At 39.2% G+C, this 22,616-nt stretch overlaps 1 protein-coding gene and 1 pseudogene across 5 annotated transcripts in view; one reads left to right on the top strand and one right to left on the bottom strand.

The window, feature by feature from the left end:
• Window positions 1–22,616, bottom strand: part of FGF13 (fibroblast growth factor 13) — a 514,923-nt gene that overhangs the window by 330,067 nt on the left and 162,240 nt on the right. The window lies entirely within an intron of this gene.
• On the top strand, window positions 8,547–9,122 carry LOC117029052 (rRNA-processing protein FCF1 homolog; annotated as a pseudogene).

The raw sequence follows: 22,616 nt of genomic DNA, 5'->3' as shown, positions 1-22,616 counted from the left end.
GAAAAAAATACAACATGTTACTATGCTCTGATTTTTGCTAAAAAGCATATAGATATAAAAACTGATAGAATAATACGCATCAAAATGTTAACAATGAACATCTCTTGTTGGTGAGAATGACAGTGCTTTTTCTTTTTTCTTTGCTTTTCTATATTTTTTGTGTTTTATATTTTTTACAATGAATACGTCTTAATTTCATAATTTCATAATTAGGAAAAAATTTCTACCTACCTCCAACCCAGTCAAGTAATGCTATAAAACTTGTGAAAAGTTTCTAAAAGTTATTCCTGCTTTTAAACACTTTTGGCACAGGTACCTGAAAAAAAAAAAAATTTTCCCCGATGGGCTGGCTCGTCTGTTCCTCAGTGAACCTACAGAAGCTCACCAGATACACAGAGCCATGCCGGGTAATCAATAGGAAATTAGTAATCAACTCAATCCACACATATTACAACAAACAGTATCTTGACCAGAACGGAAGCCCTTTTTAAAGACTGTTGCAAAGCAAACAATTAAGATATAGCATTCAATTTATAACCCTACGGGGATATTTGTAGGTCACAGACTATCTAAAAACTGGGTGGTAAATATGGGAAGATCCACCCCCTCGAAAACTTTCCCACATTAACTAACAATACATTCCCAGTCAATTCCATTGATGCTTCATACCAGGAATATCACAATCCTGAATACTTCCCTTAAATTCTCCTTGAAATAAGGCAGGGGCACAAATAAATGAATAGAAGATATTAAAAGCAACCAAAAAATAGTGTATTATGGAATATATGATGTCCTCAAGCCATCACCGGTCAGAGACGAAGCTATATCCAAGCAAATTGTCAGCCTGCTAAGGCATAATGACAAAGTACTAAGCCCTGACTCAAGTTTTCGACACCAAGAGCTCACCCATGACTCAAAGAACTGCAAAGAAGTACCATAAACTGTATTAAAATTGTAAGACTCAATATACACCAATAACAAAAAGATGAACATAAGTCATGGTTGACTTCTGCAATTATAAGAGATACTCAAAGTGGTAACCATCAGCATAATTTTAATATGGGGTTTTCCTTTCTTTAAATGTGGATACATTTTTCTTGGCACCCTATGTATATATATGACATATATTTTATTTGTGAAAATATGAATATATTTCACCCTAAAGTAAAAAGAGCCACAGATGGGTTGGTGGAAAGGGCCATAGCTTAATAACTAAAAACGGGTATAGTAACATTACCCTCAAAATATTATGATGATGAAATGAAATAAAGGTGCCAGAGTGACCAGAAAAGTGCCTGGCACAAAGCAAGTTGCATGATAAATGTTTGTTGGATCTAAATCTAAAGTCATTGAGTCTCCTTGTCATTAAACAATTGGTCAGTTGGAAAAACACACAGTGAGTCAAGGCAAGTAAAGCATTATTAGTTTAACAAATTGTCTGGTGTACTCAGATTAAGGCCAAAGGTTAGTATCCCTTGGCACATTCAAAGGATGACATGGCAGCCCATTGTTTCTGGGGGGAAGCCCAGTGGTGGCCTCCATTCTTCTCTCCATCACTCCTGCCAGCAACACGGTGAGAACCAATGGCAGCAGAGAGGTGGGAGAGCTGGAGCTTGAGCTCCTGTGGCTGACTGGCTCGCCGGGGAAACATTTGCTGCTGCTCCAACCAGTGTTGAGGCAACATTCTCCTCCCCCAACTACCACCCAGCGAACCTTGGCAGACCCCTTTATAAAGCTGCTAAACACCAGCATAAAGAAAACCAGTGGTAGATGGACTGGATCTTGATTTTTGCAAGCAGTCATTTTGGCATCATGCAGCCAGTCTTTCAGTGCTTCTCCTCCCCAAGATTAATGAGGTCACCATGGGAGTTTGTAAATAGACACAGGAGGTGAAACTGCCACATTTCTTTAGCTCCTCTTTTTTGGCTGTCAAGTGAAATTACTCAGTGTGGCGGTAGTAGTGCCCAAGGCAATCACGAATTTAGCACACATTACACATATCCATTGCATCTCTTCTACTGTGCCCCTTATTCAAAGTGGCATTTGATTGTATTGGGAAAATATTTGTTTTTATGTAAGCTTCCTTAGACTTCATAAAACGTACTGTCACTTACAATCTAATTGATACAGAGATGTTTACATAATGTGACAGCGATCTCTTTGAATTCAGGAGGGGAATGAATGCATAACACTTTTCCATAATAGGATACAGGGTTGGTTGGTTTGTTTTTACATTGGCTTAAATATATAAATATTTTAAAACTTACTTATACAGCAAATACACTATAAGATGCAGGAAACTTTTCATCCAAAGCAACAGAACACACTGCACATTCTCTTTCATGAGTGCTGAAGACTCATTTATGAGTCTTTAAATTTCTCAAGGCATTTATCTGCCTAAATACAATCTCATTCATAGTTTGCATGGATTCCCTTTGCATCCAAAGGAACACACTGATGGTGACATTTAAAAAATACAATGCCAATTAACACCTATGATTCTTTTGTTCAAAACACAGACAGGTTTCTTTCAAGTCAAGTTTGCACTCAATAGTGATAGGCCATAAATAGAGCTGTATCTTTCAACATGCTAAATAAAAGGCCCAGGGCCTTTTGTACCCTTTGTTTAATGTCACTGTAAATAAACAGGCATAAAAATGCAGGCAGACTAAGAATGAAAGGACAATGCAAAACTCAGAGGGAAAGAACTGAGGAACCAACATGCTTCTCTTCTTCCAGGCCAGTGATTTCGGCTCAAATTTTTGAAACAACATCAGAAAGTGTCACAATACAGTACATATACTTATTTTTGAGAAATTGAGCATTTCTATATGCTTTCAAAACAATGGACAATACACAAACATATAAAGCAGACAATATAAATCACACAGAACCCCTCCAACCAGAGATGACTGTCAATATTTAAACACAGATCTCTCCAGTTTTATTTGTCTAGGGGTGAGTGAGTTAATACAAATACATATCTCCACCCAAATCACATCAAGCAAAGCTGAGATCACAATGTGTATAGACTTTTTATATATCAGCATTACACTTCAAATGTTTTCAAATATCACTAAATATCTTTATAAACATAATTTTTAACCTTGATATATAAAACTCCATCATCTAGATATACAAAATTGAAACTAACATTTAAGAAAGAACAATAGTATTCAGGCAACTTTAGATTGGGATGGGGAAATTTGAGGCTTAGGAGTGGTGACAACAGTCACAAAAACAAATATACTAATTTTTGACTTTAATTTTGCAATTTGATCAAAATGAGTTGGGAATCACAAGCATTGAGGCAAAAGAGCAAATAGATATTTGTGCCTTAGGACACACAAAGACCCAACGATGATATTCCAACCTTCATGTCATCCTGTCTTTTGTTACAGGTCCCGAGAAGGTCCACACTATACTTCTTTAGGTTTAGGCTGCAGTTGAAGTGTGTGTGTGTGTGTGTGTGTGTGTGTGTGTGTGTGCGCGCGCGCACGCGCGTGCGCGTTCTGCAATTAGGAGGGGTGTGATCACAGAAGAGTTTGATCAAAGAAGTTCTGCTTTAATCTGTTTCATATACATCGGGCTCATGGGTAGCATTTTTGGAGTAAAACAAGGTTCTGCTGCCAAATACTTAAATGCATACATAAATACATACACACATAAAACTAAATTAAATTAAATTTTGAAAAACACTGCTGTAGGAGAATAAAACCTGGTACTTGGGAGTGTATGGATTAGGTTTACATCATAGCTCAATCATGTCAGCAACTATATGACGGTAATAAAAATCATGTTTTCTTTTGACATGTCAAATTTTCTTATCTATAAAGGACAAAATACTCATCTCACTGGATTATTACATACAGCAATCAGTAATACACGTACACACAAAAACACATACTCAAGCACTAGGTATCTAGTGCACAGTAGATACTTAATATATGCCAGCTGAGGCTGAATTTGCCTGCTTAGTGGTCCTCAGAAAAGTTGAAATTAGAAGAACATCATCATAAAGCTAAGTTCACAGATGCAGTGTAAGTATAATACAGCACATAATTTAAATATCATCACCAGTTAGCACAATGGTTTAGAACCGGGTTTTGCAAACTTTATCTGTAAAGATCAGATAGTAAATATTTTTGGCTTTGTATACCATGCCTCCTGTCACAACTATTCAACTCTGCCACTGTCATGTGAAACCACTGATGGGTCATACATAAACAAGTGTGCAAGTTCCAATAAAACATTACGCCCAACAATAGGTGTTCCGCCTGCAGGCTCTACATTGCCAACCCTTGTTTTGACAGTTGTGTGAGGTCAGCTGGGCAAGTAATTTGGGGAAAACACTGCACAAAATCCTCTATAGAACTTGTCGTTAGGAAAGAATATACGAAATTAGGTACCAACGAATTGAGTAGGAGAGACATAAGCGATATTTTTGCCCCAATGGTCTAAAGCCAATCACAAGTGATTTTGGGACGGAGGGTTAAAGCTCATCGACTTGAGTCAATGGCAACCAACATGGCCCTCTTACTAGGAAAAAACATGTCTCCCAATAATCCTACCAAATATCCTGCTAGTAACTTCGTGTAATTCACCTTTGTTCGGTATGTGTGTGCCTGCCCACCCCCATGGGTGATTTTGGCATTCTTCTCACTTATCTACAGCTGTTTAAAAAAAAAACAAGAACATACACACACAAACAAACAAACAAAAACAAAACCTTCACAACAAACCAAACTAGTGGATCCAAAGAAAAAGTTCCTATATTGTCTCAACGTTCTGTGGATTAACTGGACTAAGCTAAGAACTTTAACTTGGGGTCTCTCCTGCAGGTGCAGTCAAGCGGCAGCTGAAGTCCTGTAAAGGTTCACCTGGGCTGGACGTCCAAGATGGCTTTTTCATTCACATGTCTGGTGCACCTCAGCAGCAATGCTCAGACATCCCTCTCTCCACGTGGCCTGTTGATATTTGAGCTTCGTCAAGCACAGTGGAGTTAGGATAGCTGGACTTATTTATCACCTGGTACCTAGCTTCTCCCAGAATAAACATTTCAAGAGACACAGACTGATGTTGCAAGACTTCTTATAATCCAGCCTAGGAAGTCACGCAGAGTCACGTCCAACACACTGCACTGGTCACAAGCCAGCCCAGGTTAACAGGGAGGGCCTAATACAAGCAAGGATCGTTCATTGGGATGCGATCTTTGAAGACTAGCTACCACAGGCGCATCAGGAGGGATCCATTTGGAAGATCAAGTTGTTGGAAAAGCACATGGTTGATGTATTTAAAATTCTGAAGCCAAATTAGATCACAAATTCGAAGCTTACACTATCTACTCATAAATGTGTGATTCCCTACACTACTTGGCTAGAGAATGCAACATATCAGAAGTTTTGGTCAAAGTCTCCTCACCTTCTTAAGGAACAAGCAGAGCCACTTTACAAGAAAGATGTAAAATCTCTTCAAAAAAACTAAGGATATTTTTAAAGACATTTTTTTTTAATTTATTAGGGTGACAATTGTTAGTAAAATTACATAGATTTCAGGTGTACAATTCTGTATTACATCATCTATAAATCCCATTATGTGTTCACCACCCAGAGTCAGTTCTCCTTCCATCACCATGATTAAAGACATTTTTTAAAGCTGACCTTTGAGGTAAAAACCAATTATGGCCCAAGCTTCTAGTCACAAAACCTATTTGAAGGTAAATCCAAAGCAAAAAGATAAGTTTCTGGATTATTCAATAAAGCATAGCAGAAAGGATAAACCAACAGGGAATCTCAGAATTACAAGGGACCTGAGAGAGCATCTAATTCAATTTCCTGAACAAGGCAGATGCCCTCTTATCAATAAGATTTAGGGAGCTGACATTTCATTTTGAACAACTGCTCTATACCATGATAAATGACTTGCGTGCATAAACTCCTCACAACAAACCAAGGGGTCATTATCGAGTAGGCAACGTCATTATACCCATTTTCCAGATAAGGAAATTGACGCTCAGATAAGTAAAGTGATTTGACGAAGGAAACATATATAGAAATTGGCAGCAATCGGATCTCAAGTCTGTGGTGGTTGATACCACATCCAGCGCTTTTTCACACTATGCCACTCAACCCGTTTGGCCAGCCAACATCTGTACCGCTCTCATGAACTAGACTTTCCAATATTGGGCATTTGTAATGATCAAGAGAAGAATAACATGCTTCCTTGGTGTACATTTAAACCAACAACATGTGCGGTCAATCAAAACAAGCCTTTACTGTAGGGACTCTCAGTGTGTGTCCGGGTTTCAATGGCACCAACTCCTTGAAAGAATATGTAAATTGTAGTCTTAAGATTCATTTTTCATGGCAACAGGTCTCCAATTTTCATCAAGTTCTCAAAAAAAAAAAAAAAGACGCATGCAAAAGTTTACAAGCAAACAATCTATGAAGAACGCAGTTGTTCCCACTGGGAGCGGACTAGATGCCTATTCATAAACAGTCATCAAATATGGACCCTGATTTTCACAAGTTCATATTCCGCTTGGAGACAGAGAAAACGCATCGATGCAATCAGAGCACGTACACAAGAATATAATTCCCAATGAACAGGTCCCTACCCCTCTATGGCTATGTAATAGGGGTGGAGCAGATTGCTTTTCCTGCTAATTGTACTGACCAAAGAATCATTTCTTTCAATGAACTCTCATGCTGATGCCAAATGTGAGATGTAGATAAAAACAGACTCCTGTGGTTGAAGCAATGATACGTTGTCCACAGCCTTTTCCATGCAGCCTTTCGTTTGTACCATCTGTCACCAACTTCCTCTCTATAAAGCCCTTGACACCCCTCCAAAGTATACCTATAGAGTCTTGGAAAGACAGTTTGCAACCCACCAAGTATAGTAGTAAGGAACGTCTCTGCGAGTCCATTTACTTTTAGGCTTCCTTATACCTCTATGTCTCTATACAGATGTTCAACTTAGGATGGTTCACCTTAAAGTTTTTCAACTCTGCAATGGTGTGAAAGCAATACGCATTCAGGAGAAATCGTACGTCAAATTTTGAATTTTGATCTTTTCCTGGGCTAGTGATATGCAATATGGGGTACAATATTCTCTCAATACTAGACAGTGGCAGCGAGCAACAGCTCCCAGATAGCCATCCAATCATGAGGGTAAACATCCGAAACCCTACACTGTACTGTCTTGCCAGTGGTTTGTTGACAATTGCGTTCTGAGCATGTTGTATGTAGGCTAGGTTAACTAATGGTGTTCAGGAAATTAAGCGTCTTAAATGCATTTTCGACTTATGATTTAATCAACGTATGATGGCTTATTAGGATGCAACCCCACTGTAAGTTGAGGAGCATCTGTATGGTATCTAAGTACCAAACGAGCATAAAGCATATTCCCAACTCGGTTGCACAGAGAAGTTTTTAGAGACTACTGGTAAATAAGTAAAGGAAAGAGAAGAACCCTCAGTGCCAGAGACAAAGGAGGAGTTGGCTGGGACACTGCGAGGCATAGGTAGGAAGGAAGACATCAGCTGAGCTACTGAGTAGTCACTGAGTAGTGGAAGGAATTTTGATACATCAGTAGCAGCATGTGGGAGCTCATGTTTGCACTTTGCAGCTCACTGCTACCTGCTCTGCTGGGGTCTAAATGACAGCAGGCACCAAAACTGAAATAGATGGATGTTATTTCACTCATTTCTCTACCACCTTCCCGCTTCAGGTTAATGTTGCAATCTCAGGACACAGATCGCACACATTTCAAAAGAACAGAGGAAGACTTCAATGGACTTTCTGTTCTTCTTTGAAATTTATGGTACCAAGGAAGAATCGTGCTTATTTGTCAGCTCGCCTTTTCTCAGCCTGGTGAAATAATTAGAAGACCACAGTCAGAGTATCTGATATTATACTCTTGAAGAAATGCAGCTGAAACTCAGGGGCTAATTTGGAGAGATTTGTGGGCCTTATTTTTCCCCTCAGTTCTGGAGAGAAACTCCCACTTTGTATTTGGGTTACAACAAAACACAGCAAAATTAGAGTTTCTGGCAGCTATAGCTTTATTAAACAAATCAACTGTATTTGGAAAGGTAAGTTACGAGACACTCTATTTCTATATCTTTTGGTTGCAGAAAGGTACTCTGCAAATAAGTAACGTTAATAATAACAATCAAAATGTTTACACTTATCCACAAATTGAGAGATGGAAAAGCCAGAACGTTCACACTTATCGCGATGGGGTATATCTTTTTTGACATTTGAATTTAACAATCCTGTATCAATCACCGACCTAGGCATGAGATAATTTCCAACAGATGGAAAGGAGGCTTACATTACTGTTCGCATTTTAGAGATAAGGAAATCAAGGCTCAAAGCGATCAGCCAACTTGCTCAAAGCAACACCAGTAGGAAGTAGAAAGTTATGAAATGTTGGCTACAGGTTGGTGATTCTGGAAGAAACAAGATTGTGGCCGGTATAGGGGAAAGCAATTTCAGGAATCTAAGTTCTGGTAATAAAAAAAAAGGCACACACATAAAAAAACAAAGTATGCGACCATGAAGTGAATGCTTAGTCTCAGATATCCGAGGCTTAAACAAAAGTATAGATTAAAACATAAAATGAAAGAAAGAAAAAGATCCCAGTGCACTCAAGAAAAGAGAAGTCCTCCGACACCCTTCCTGCTTATTCTTCCAGGATAACACACAGCTGGGCCCACCTTACCACAGCCTGGTTGATCCCAACTTTATCAACTTTTCCATGAAAGCCAAACCAGAGTTAGTGCAGTCAATGATGGGCTGTCTGTATGCCACGTGTATCCCTTGGACAACGGACTGGGTGATGGCTGAAACTGAGAAATTAGGACAAAAGTATCAAGTGGCTCTAAGGATTGCCAAGAATCCGAGATTTGAACGATTACCATGCACACACAGGAATTGCTGCAGATGACTGCTTAGGACGGATGGTAACTCAGCACAAGTGTTACACTGTGGCACTAGTCCACCGGGAGGGACTTTAAATTAACAATCAGGAAGATCCCTACAGCTCCCATCAGGGACATTTCTAACCACAGCTACATCGAGAAGATACCAGATGATTATGGAGCCCCACGGTTCTAATTCTTAAAAGACAAACTTCCTCTGCTTTCCTTCAACCAATTTTCTCTGTTGCCAGTTTATGAAACATCTACAGCGTGAATTATGATTCCACTCACACATTTGCTGTTATGAGCTGAGTATGGTTAAAGACACTCACTTTTTGAGGTTGTTTTGAAAATTGTATTTTTATATCATCTTCAGATTTGTTGCATCTTTTTTGTAAATCTGAAGGAGGAGGAGGAGAAGATAGAGGAAGAGGAGGAAGAAGCGGAAGAAGAGGAAAAGGAAGAGGAAGAGGAAGAAGGAGGAGCAGGAAACATTGAAACCAAGTTCAAAGCTCTTTCCAATATACACAGCTATTTTCTTACAGGGAAATACAAAAAAATCTTAATGGCAAAAAAAGAAAGAAAAAGAAAAGAAAAGCCAAGTAAACAAACATGGCATTTCAGGACATCCACCCCCATGCTTCCACTCCTAACTGTCATAATTCAGGCACCCTCTACTTCATGACCAAATGACTGCACCATAAGGCTAAGCCCCAGAAGCTCCTTCGGGTTGTTGAAATAGGAAATCATCTCAGAAGCATTCAAGCTATCAACTAATACGACCTTTTGTTGCATAGACCAACTGTGAAGTAAAAGTGAAAATTAGTTTGCAATGAGCCAATTTCTCTCCATTGCCACATGTCTTTATTTTCTCTGACAAATATCTAAAGAACAGGGAAAAGTAACGTCCAGTGACATAGTCCACAAGCCACTTGATCTTCTGCCTTTACTCACTGAGTGATTATGGCTGTTTTGCTTCCAAAATGACTTCAGAAACCTCAATATTTACCAAGCGTCTCTCAAACATGGAAATACACACATTACAATCACAACAGAGAATTCCATTTACTGAGTTCTTACTCTGTGCTAGCCGCTATCGTCAGTGCTAGATATTTCAGTCACAGATTATTCAGTTGTGGAGGCCTACAGTCTAGAAGGGGAGACAGACATTAGTTGGGTCATCACCATTCAGTGAGAGAAGTGGCCCAATAGAAAAGTATCCACAACATGGAAAGGAGTCTGGAAACTGAGGGAGAATTTATAGTAGGAAGTGACACCTAAGCTGAAACAAGGAAAGAATGAGTGGGGAGTCAGCTAGGTGAATGGGGTAAGGAGGAAGAGAATATGATCCCAACAGAGGGAAGAGCATGTGTGAAGGCCCAGGTGCAAGATAGAGAATGTTCTAGAAACTGAAAGAAGTACATTAAGACTGAAGTAAGAGGGGCAGTGGTAAATGGATTGAGAACTGAACAGTTAAACAAGGGACCATTTTCAGAGGGCTTATGGGCCGCGGTGCCTTGAGTGCAGTGGGAAGGCACTATTGCCAATGGCTTGTTGTTCAGTCTCCAAGACTCACAGGTGGCAAAGGCATATTTCAAGTGTCGCAAAGAATGGACTTATTTTTACAAACACTCGCTTTGTTATTTCTACTCCTTCTACTTCTTTTGCTTCAAGGAAAGCTCTAAGAGGACACAATGACATTTTTCAAAAAATGAGTGTTTTGTCACGGGATGTGTGTTGGTCAGGTAGTGGAATTAGGAATTATTTTTTTAATTTCCTTTTTTTCAATTTTTAATAGGACTGTGAATATTCCTCTTTTCAATGAATAGGTAAAAGAACGGCAGGAATGTTTTTATGATAACATCACAGAAGACAACGTATTCTATTATCTCTTCAGCAAGAACGGCCGGTAAAGTGCCATTTGCAGTACCCAATGTGTGGAAATGTCCATGGCAGTGGGTATACCCACTATAAACACTGTATGGCACTGGTCTGTCTTTGCATCATCTTTCCACGCACCGATCCACATTTTGCCTCATTTGGAAGATCATTTGAAAAGGCAACAATAAATCCATAATGATCAAGTGATTTCAAAAATGTTAAAATAAAATTAGGAGGAAGGGTAAATAAGAATATGTCATAAATCCAGATCAGAAATGCCCTCACAACTGCACACTATGTATTCCTACTACATAGCTGTTGGAAAATGTCCTAAACTTGGTTTTGAGCTTTCCATTGACCAAAGCAGAGTCACCCAACCAGTTGTAGCAGCGATACTCAACTTTGGCTGCTTCATTAGAATCACTAGAGAAAGAGAGTGAAGGCTTTTGAAGAATTATCCCCACCCTAGAAAAATTAAACTCCTGAGAGTGGGGCCATGCCTTAATATTGCTTATATGCAACGATGGTTCCGTTATTCAGTGGGTCTAGCCACTCAATAACAAAATTCCAAACGCCCATGAGTTAGAAAACATTAGTTGCTCATGAAAAACAGAGTTTTTCTTGGGAATGAGGACTGAGAGAAATTCGTCCCATGAGATCTTTGAAAGTGTATAGAATTGGATACGGTGACAATGCTTGCAACGTTATAGCCACCACCAACACAGTGACAGCTCTCTGATGACTAGTTGGGGTAGGACGCTCCACTGGACGCCCAATGTCTAGTGCGGAAGACCATTTCAGAGAAGGTTAGCTTAGGAAGCTAACAGAGCTCTCCGATGTGCTCACTTCATTGACAAAGAGCATTTCTAAAGGACCAGAGAGAAAAACATATTTTTTTACCCACTGCCACCAAAGGAGAAGCCTTTTGAAACTCCAGCACATTTCTCACTAGCCAGGCAAAGCACAAACTCAATGTGCAACTCCAGGTAATTCCAGATGATATATTTCAGGTATTAGAGATATAAAATGTCCTTTGTTTACCAAGGGACCAGTAAGTAAACCTTGAAAGTCATTTTTATGTCAAGCAAATACTTAAGGATCATAGAGAAATTCACTAGTGATCTATGGAATAATAGCACCCCTGACCTATGAAATAGGGGAAGATTTGAGAATTCTATTGGTTTTGACCTTGACCAGTACAACAGAAACAACCTGGCATCACAAATGTGTTTAAGTCTCATGGGTGTTTAAGTCTCCAATTTTTACACTCCACTTTCAAAATCAAGTAACAGCCCAAATGCTGTCACGGGCATTTCATTCTACTGGTTCTCACAGCCACCCTCTGCTTGGAAGCTGGAAGACCAGGCCTCTGGGGGGGGGGGAGGGTCTCCACAAATTCTGCTCTTCTCCCCTTATCTGAGAGTCCCATGGGGTTTTATTAGCCATCACCCCAAAGCTTCTGCTTCGTATCTTCCACTTCGGCAATGTGGAGAATATCCACCAGTATTTTCAAATGTCTTTTTAACCTCAGGATCCTATTTTTCTAAAGTGGAATCTAAACTAGAAGTCAAATATTTTAAAAAAAGATACTCATATGCATAGAGGTTCTCTGGTTGAAGAAACCCTAATCATCCCATTATCCTATTCCCCCAAAGCCTTAGGTGACTGGAGTGGCTCAGCTTGCAACCACTACCTGCAGCAAGCACAGGTTTACGTGAGGGATGAAGCCCTGAAATTGAAGGTAGGCTCAAATCAAGTGGCAGACTGTTAGTTCCTATAAGATAGCTTTGCACTTTATTCTTCACCACATACTTATCCCATAACTCCTTGCAGCATATCTTCCTTGGCTCACCTCTCTACAGTACAAGGCATGTCAACTGAAAAGGACTGAACTTGGTGGCGAGAGAGCTAGGTTCCATCTCTAGCTGCTCCTTTACTAGATGTAGGCAAGCCTTTTCCAATTTGACTCTCAACTTCCGTCTCTATACAGTGAAGAAAAGAATTCCCAAAGAATTATTAAAGAAGATGGTGTTCGTAGAACTGAAAATCACTACAGAAATAGGTTATTGGATTTGTTTTCTATTGCTGCTGTAAAAATGACCACAAACTTATTGTCGTAAACAATACAAATATATTTTCTTCTAGTTCTGGAGGTCAAAATTCCAAAACAGGTTGCCAGGGCTAAAATCCAGGTGTCAGCAGGGCCATGTTCCTTCTGGAAGCTCTAGAGGAGAATCCACTTCTTTCCTTCACTTCTGCAGCTTCTCAAGGCCACCCACATTCCTGGGCTCATGGCCGAACAGCACTCTGACCTCTGGTTCAGTTTTCATGATTCCTTCTCTGACTTTCCTGCCTCCCTCATTCCCTTATAAAGACCCTTCTGATTACACTGGGGCCACACAGATAATCCAAGATAATCTCCCCATCTCAAAATCCTGGACTTTGAGATGGGGAGATTATCTTCGATTATCTTCAAAGTCCTGTCTACCACATAAAATAACATATTCCGATGTTCCAGGGTTAGATGGTGGACACGTTTGGGGGGCCACTATTCAGCCTACCACAGTTGTACACTAGCTACTGTGCTGGACAGCCTCCACTTCACTCTCCAGACCTACTCCCCAGACCTCTACACCCTGGTGTGTGCTCCAGAAGGCTGATCTCTAAGGACTACATCAACCCAGCTTCCTTCCCCACTGGCTTCCATTTGAGTTTAACCCATAGGAGGCTGGAAAGAGAGTGAATGAAGGGTGGGATACATGTCCGCACAACCAGATTCCTTGGTACTGGGCTACAGGTTGGTACCACCTAAGTTCCTCTACCTAAGGCTACAGTTACTGCTCTCTCCAGGCTCTACACGCACCCCCTACCCCAGCTGTATCACTACAGGGGGTGGTAACAACTCTCTGCTCTTGCTTGCCCTGGAATGTTTCCCCCTCCCTTGTTGGTTTTCTTTAAACATTAACCCTAAACCCTGACTACAGCTTTGTAAATAGTCCCCTTATGAAATTTTCCTCTAGTTAATCCTTTTGGATGCACCACCTGTATCCAGCAGGGATGCTAATTCATAAAACTACTAAAATTACTTCTGGAAAGCTTACTATGACAAACGTCTGAAAACATTCTTCCCTGTCCTCACTCCTTTGACCCCTCTAGAATATCCGATAATTTAAACAGCTCTACCTTAATTTTCTAAATAAAGGATAGATATAGTCTTTCAAAATAATCAGGACATCAGGCTTCTTTTGGCTCTTTCAATAGGACAAGCTCTTCCCATGTCAAGACCTTTCTACCTGCTATTCCCTCTGGCTGCAATGCTTTTCCCATTGCTAGTTCCTCCTCATTTAGATCTCAGTTCAGGTGTCATCTTTTAAAAGCAGCTCTCCCTGACCCTTCGATTTAAAGTAAACAACCACTGTTCTCTGTATTCACACTGCTTGTTTCCCTAGTAACATTTTCACCATCTGTGCTCATTTAATTAATTTGTATGTCTCCAGGAGAGCAAGGGATTACAGGTCTATCTTGTTTCCACTGTACCACCAGGTCTGAGCACAAGACCTTGAAAAACATTTGTTAGTGAAGAACAGACATAAGAGTGAAAGGAGTATTTTCCAAACAGTGTCATTAAATATTTCATCTCATTTAATCCTCAGAACACTTATGTGGCTAAGTAGATACTAAAATTCATTTTATAGAAAAGAAAGCCAATACTCAGTGAACGTAAGTAATTTGCTGAATATTGATCAGTTAGTAAGCTTAGAACTGAGATATGAAACCAGGTATCTCTTACTCTATGGCTTTGCTAATGAAAGCTAATGTTTATTGAGCACTTACTTTATGCCGCGCCTGTACTAAGTGCTTTATAAACATTTTTAATGCTCACTACAATCCTAAAAAGTGGTAACCATTATTGTTAATTAAGGCTCAGAGAAGTGAAGTGACTTGCCAGAGGTCACACAGCTAGGAAGCAGTGAAGCTGAAATTTGGATCCAGTCAGCCTGACTCCAAAGCCCTTTCCATTGAGTCAAGATTGGCTAGGGCCCTCAGAACAGTGTCAGAAACACTGACGACCAGAATAAAGTGAGGCTTACCTAGAAATAACTTATTCCATCATTTCCCTGACATAGTGAAAAGGAAAGGCTAGGCTTGTTCTTAGAAACAGCAGCATATTGTAACCAGAGGAGACGGAAAGCATAGATTTTCAATTCCTATTTTGCTCCAATCCTCTCCAACAAAAATAATGAGCCAACAATTAGAAAAGGCAAAACTAGTTTATAAGAGGAAAATGTCAGGGGTATGGCAAAGCTAAGCGGGGAGACTGGAAAAGAACCCCTTGCTATCCTAATTCATTTCAACTTCTCTTGCACACCAGCATCATGAAGGCAGGGCTGTTTTTTCCTTCCCCCTAGAACACCAACTGCCACCTAGCAGGCACTCTATCTGTATTTTATGAATGAATTAATCGTCTCCTGGCCCGTTTAGATGACAGCACAGGCAAAGAGAGCAGCTGCAGGTTAGATTTCTGAGGGACCCTTTATAATCTGAGGAAAGAGGAAGACTGTGAGACATACCAGAAGACTAGGGGTAGGCAATTGATTTTCAAAAAGTTGCAATATTTACATTTTCAAACCAATGAAATGAGATCAGTGGTATAATTTCACACAGCAGTTTGTTTCACAGGGCGGATTGGTAGAGCTTTTCTAGGAGGAAACCTAGTGTTCACCAACTTTTGATATATTCATTGAGCATTTACTGAAACCATGGATACCACTAGGTGTGTCAAGTGCTTTTTCTCATTTAATCCTCGCGATAGCGCTCTATAGGAAATACCATCATTATTCTCTTTTCACCAGTGAGGAAAGTGAGGCACAGAGAGGTTCAGTTCCCTGTCCTGGTATCTCTCCAATGCCTGACGACATTACAGCCCCATCTCATCACTATAGTTACCGTGTTTCCACAAAAAATAAGACCTAATCGGAAAATGAGCCCTAGCATGATTTTTCAGGATGACAGCCCCTGAACATAAGCCCTAATGCGTCTTCTGGAGGAAAAATTAATACAAGACCCGGTCTTATTTTTGGGGAAACACGGTAGTCCCTAAACCTGCCCAGGAAGTTGGAGACATTCTCCAGTCATATGGGTCAAGTAAGAGACTCGCAACATAAGGAATTCCATTGCACTGAAGCATTACTTGTGTGAGAGAACGGAGCTTAGAGATGGAGAGCAAGATACATGCTGAGCAGCTGGGAATAAAATGTAGACTAGACTGGTAACATCAAAAGACTCTCAGAACCAAAAGCCGGGAGGAAATTGGGGTGTGGAGGGTATCAAGACTTACCTAAGAAAACTCAAGCTCAGACAACCTTGAGAGGACCAATATACTGTGTATGATGACCCAACAAAAGTGTTCTGAAATCTCCTATTATGTGGAATAGAATGGGCAGATCTATTTTCTATTGTAACATTTGAATGAATGGGACAGCACTCTTGAGAGGATTAGCTAGGATTATAATGTGAGAACAAAAGCACTGATGCTTATACATGGTGAGGTTATTGGAACAGGAATTTCAGGCTGAGTTTCTTCTGTAGGATGGACTACACCAGACTGACACCGAAAATTACCATATTTTGCCGTGTATAATGCACACCCACGTTTCGGGCTCAAACTTTCAGGGAAAATCATCTTTCCATTTAATGTTTTAACTCAAATGTTTATTTGTTTACATTGTGGTACTTGTTATTCATATTATAAAGGAATTTTAGCATTTTTTAAACATACTATGGTACAAGAAATTTTATGTAACAAATAATTATAAAACAGAAGAACAGACACGAGGTAAAAAAAAAATTGTATGTACCGGTAACAAATTTATAACATTTACGCATCATAAAAGGGCAAGAACTCTTCATCTTTGCAAGTTCGTGGAAAGTTCAACAAAACCAATGATCGCATTCCAGAGCACTATTTTGTATAGAGATATCGTTATTGATTTCTAGACTTACACTTTTAACTCATAAGCATAAATAAAAGAATTAAAAACATTTAGATATATATTCGGAATTAATACTACCCATGCCTAATGCACATCCTTGTTTTTCCCTCACAGATTTGGGCAGAAACAGTGCCCATTATACACGGCAACATACAATATATTCTGGATGACTTTCCTTTTTTATTAACTACAGGCATTCATTCATTAACTGGCATTTACTAAGGCCTTTCTATTTTCGGTACTGCACTCGGCCACATCTTAACTTTGCTCTTCTACTTCCATATAAATCCAGGCTCTTGAATACAACTCACTTGCTTGGATAACTCTAATTATGTGCTCTAGTTATAATCATGGTTCCTACCTTTTTTCAGGTAACCCGGATGGATATTTTCTAATTATATTAACCACACCAACTTGGATTTTAATTTAAAGTAAAAGTCGGCATTTGAACAACACATCACAACACTTAATGACTGTGGGAGAACATGGAAAATGGACTAGTAGACTTTATTCAAATTTTGAATACCAACCTGCAAAGACATTTACTCTCTAGAAAATAAACGATGCCCATTCTTCCGTCAGAAACACTCAAGAATTATTTGTGGTGTTTTCGTAGCCTCTCACAGAGAGGAAATATCATGAACATTCAATCACATGAGTAAAACTGCTAACATGTCAGAATATGTAATCACGGTGTTTGACAATACTGGGCATTGAGCCACTTACTAGAACAATGGGTATCTCTTCGCTGCCTAAGAGTTTAAATGAAAGTTGCACAGAGCAAAAAACGGAGGCATTGTTACCTGTGTCTATTTCCATTTGAAAAGCCTGAGCTAAGCTCTACCTACAGAACAGTGCTGTTATTCTGCGCAACAGATGGGTATTCTCTGTGGCCCACACTAATGAGGTACCAAATCGTGCAGAACACAGGTTTGGGGTATGTGGACACAGATCCATAAGAAATGAGTCATTTAGACCAGAAGCCTTTGTGAGAATGCAGTGCTGTGCTAGTGTGATATCCCAGGCAGTGCTTGACCATAGTTTTGTGGAGCAGCTGAAGATCTACTCAACTCATAGATAATACCTGGACTTTGGCGTTTCGGGACAGAGTCACGTATTACATGATGATGGAAAATTCTCTCAGTTGTAAATTGAAAACTGACCGATAATAATGAGTACAGTGCACACTGCCTACCTATTAATATCCATTTGTGTAAAAATATGATTTTAATAATAAAGTACAGCTAACAATTCCATTTGGTTTCTTAATTTAAATATTATTTTAAAAGACAGATGATCTACGGTAATGTATTCCATTTTGTGCAGTGCTCATTTCAACCGAATAATGTGTAATTTTCTGGACATGGCCCTTTAAATATTTTATGAACTGACATAATGTGAGACTGAGTTCACTTATCATTGAAAGACATCACTGTATACTGTTAAATTTGTATTTCAGAGAATTGGATATTTAAATGTATGATGGGTTCTGATTAGTGCATTACTTCATTTTTAAAATAAGTATGCCCAGCTTTTGGAATCTGAATCGAAGTAGAACAGAAAATGTTCCTTGTGTCTGTATCCACCGTGCTTGCCAAACACCCAGGCACATTATAGATCCTCAGAAAATTTGTGCTAAATACAAAGAGGACAGTGTTTCCTCCCAGCTGTGTGTCATTTGTGGGGAAGGGGAGAGGTACTCCATTTCCCAGACCTACGCATATATACATGTGAAGGGAGCACAGCGAGAGTAATAAAATAGTCCTGAATTCTTACCCACCTGTGACTTACCCTTGCGCCAGGTGGAGTAAGTTATATGACAGGTGGGGCACAACCACTGAGCTACACTTCTCAGTCAGGGAGAGATAATCTGTATTAGAAGGCCATGAAAACAGTGTGGAAAACAGTTTGGTGGTTTCTTAGCAAGTTAAACATAAAATTACCTATAGATGATGTAATACAGAATTGTACACCTGAAATCTATGTAATTTCACTAACAATTGTCACCCCAATAAATTTAAAAACAAAAACAAAAACATAAAATTACCATATTACCAGAGATTCCACTCCTAGATAGCTACACAAAAGACCTGAAAGCAAGTATTCAAACAAATACTTGAACACAAAAGTTTGCAGTAGCACTATTCACAATAATCAAACTGAAGAAAGAACCCAAATGTCCTCAGTGGAAGAATGGATTGTAGATAAACAATGGAATTGAAGGCACTTAGGGAATGCAAACATTTATCACTACAGATCCAAAGCCAAATTCTCCGATCAGCTTTATTCATAATATTGTTGGCATTCTGTCTCCATCTGTCTGCCTTTTGAACTTTATGTCTTAACTAACGTTGAATTTGGAAACAACAAATTATTTATTGGCATTCCCCAGCCCCATCAACAAAACTGAAAAACCTGATAAGCAGGCCTCCTGGGACTTCATCCAAATTAATGATTCCAAGGTTGAACAGTAAATAGTTAAAAATAGAGACAGGCATATGGGTCCCCCCTCCAAAACAGCTCATCCTCCAGGGTGACTACAAAGGAAGGCAGACCATCTGGTCAGAGAATACAACAATGAAATAAACAACTTCCCCACAGCCCTCAAGACACTGAGACAAAGTAGACACAAGATTTCCTTCCGCATTCTCCTAGTTCACTCATTCAAGCCATGCTTGTATCCTCCTCAAGGCATCTGAGAGGCATTGTCATATGAGTTAGTGGTCAAGGTAGAATCAACAGAATAAATTCCTTAGCTACTCCAAGTCCTCTTTGAACTATAATGCACATCATCGCTATGCCACCAATCTTTCTGTATACTTTTTTAATGATGTAAGAATCCATCCATGTCACCATCTCGTACATCTTCCCAGGTTCTAGATCATACAGAATTTAACACTGATTTTACAATCCATCAGAACTAGATTCAAATGCTGATTCTGCCACTCACGGGATGCATGACCTGGGACAAGTAAGTCTCACAGAGCTGCAACTTCCTCAGAAGTAAAATGGAGATAATAGCATAATGGGCCTCTGAGATTGGTTGGAGGCTTCAATGGGAAAATGTATTCAAAGATCTTTCAGTCATCCACAGCACACGACTCAGCACTTCTTTACACTTACTTTGCTAACTGGGTCTTCTCTAGCCCTGGAATGGGCGTTTTTTACATTTCGAGGGCTTTTTAGCTTTCAGGAAAATTATACTGGCCTTCATCTTGGTGATTCATTGTAACCTTTCGGACAATAAAGAAGTAACAAAAGTAAAAGTGATAGCATTCCAATACCTCATCCAATAATAGGCCCAGTGACTGTGTTTATCTTTCCAAAAAAACGAACTAAAATATATACGCCCATATTTAGGCTTGCTTTTCAACAAAATGGAATCATACTACACGTACAATTGTAAAATTTGCTGGTTTTATTTAATTATGTACAGTGAACAGTCTTCCAAGTTCATAGACCGCTAGACATGTCTACAGCAACTTTTTTCTAGCTACGTGCTCCTCCAAAATAGGGAATTACCACCATTTATTCAACTATTTCCCTACAAGCAGTCATTCAGGTTCCTTCCAATCTTTTAATATTCAAATAAATGGTTCAACAAAATTTCTCATAAATGTATCTTTATGGAATTATGCTTTTATCTATTAGACAAGTTATTAGAAACGGGAATGCTGGGTCAGGGTAAATGTACTTCAATGCTAATAAATACGGCTACATTAGTTTCCCAGTACATGCTCGTCATTGGCACCCCCACAAGTAGTGAAGTATAGCGCTTTTGCTACACACTTTTAACATATGTAAATGTTACTGATGTGTTTTATTTGGGACGGTGTGATGACAACATTTTAATGGGCTGTTACCTGATCATTCATGGAATTGAGAACTTATTCATCGGTGTATTTTCCCTACGGATGTTCACTCAGGTTCCTTTCAGCTTTCAATTTTCCAAACAAACGCTTCAACAAATTTGTACTTTCTTCTTTAAATTGCCCATTCAGATCCTTTGATCATGTATCCATTGGGTAGTTACATTTTCTTATGAATTTCTATTAGTCTACGTATTAGCAATACCAACTTTTTTCTCTGTCACATGTATACAAATATTTCATTTCAATTGATCAATTTTATGACATAAAAATCTATGAATTTTTAAATTTTATTTTAGTGTCTAAATCCATGTCTTGATTAAAGAATACCATACCTAATCTCTTAGACTACTTAATAATACTTCAAGGGTATTCTTTTCACATTTCACCTATAATAGATCTAGAATTTATCTTTGCATGTGTTGAGAAGACATCCTGTTTTTATTTTCTTCTCACACTATATATTGAAGAAGCCACTCTTTCTCTAATGACTTCAATAACTCCTTTAGTATACGAGGTGTGCCAATTAAGTTTGCAAACTTGCCACCATGAACTTTCATCGGCGGCAGGGAACAAACACCTCAGTAAGGTTTAATAAACTTGGTATATCAGTGTCTCACAGCTGTGTTTATGTTGATGTGTGCATGTCTTGATGAGTGGCGTTCATTATTGTTGGATATTTTTATGTGCCCTCACAAGACTATCTGAGCTTGAATTAGAGCAACGAACAAACATTTAATTTCTTCTTGAATGTGGCAAGAATAGAAGTGAAATCAGGGACATGCTAGTACAAGTTTATGACTTTTAATACTGATTTATAATAAATATGCTTCATCATGTTTATGAAGTAGCTTTCTGTTCCAATTTTTACTTAAAATTGAGCATTCATTCCTGATTTTTAAAACTTTATAAAGTATTTGTTTTTTCATTATCTATGGATGATGCAGCTTTCATGCTTCAACTCTTATCACACTGATAAATTTCCAATGTTGAACCAGCCTTGCATTCCTGGAATAAACCTAAACTGTTTGTCACACATCCCCTCTGTCTCTCCCTCTTCTCTGCATAACTGCCCACCTGAAACCACGAAAACAAATGAGTTAACAGGAACCTATTTGTTCAGGAGTGTACTGAAACTGGTTGGTGTGCTGCCTCTGCCCTTTTCGGTCTCCACCCTCAGTACGGTGTCTCTGCTCTGCTGTTCTTTGCTTTTTCAGACTAGGAGATGCCCGAGTCACAATGGCAGCTGTGCTTCAGAGGGAAGCTGGTCTGAATTTGTTGTCTGTGGATGCAGATGTTATTTCTAGAGATGTCATTTGCTGTGTGAATAACTTCTCATAATTTAGCCATACATGGCAGAGATGGTAATAAGTATTGGAATCCCATGGCATTCCTTCCGATCTCTCAGATCAGTGGACTTACATAATGGGCAGTCAGGAGAACGATATGGGCTACCTTTGGGATCAGACTGGCATGAACATTTGTGAGGGATCTCAGGGTTTACCTGTCATGGTTCAAAACCCAATCCATTAAAATCTTCCTCATCCATGATGTCTATGAAAGTTTCAAACAATGCACAGGAACATATCTTTACCACGTCTTACTATTCTAGAACATTCTCTCCCTTTCTCTCATTCATTGAATATGACGTGCATAGGCAATGTTATAGACATTGTGCTAGACACTGGGAATCCCACATAAGTCAAAGACCTGCTCTCAAGGCAATCGGTACTAACAAATCAATGTGATACAATCAGGTATGATAAAAGAAGGACATATAGGACCCATATCCTTCAAGTCTTTCTGCCTCAGCTTCCATCTTGGATACATTAATTGATTTTCTTTCACGAATCCTAAACAAGGGACACATCTAGAATGATAATCCTTCAATACAATACCTTCCAAAATGTCATGACATACAAACAACTGTACCTCATAATCATTATA

The sequence above is a fragment of the Rhinolophus ferrumequinum genome, chromosome X (genome assembly GCF_004115265.2).
Source record: "Rhinolophus ferrumequinum isolate MPI-CBG mRhiFer1 chromosome X, mRhiFer1_v1.p, whole genome shotgun sequence".
Lineage (NCBI taxonomy): Eukaryota > Metazoa > Chordata > Mammalia > Chiroptera > Rhinolophidae > Rhinolophus > Rhinolophus ferrumequinum.
Note: the sequence above shows the minus strand (reverse complement) of the source record. Positions and strands in the feature narration are given on the sequence as shown.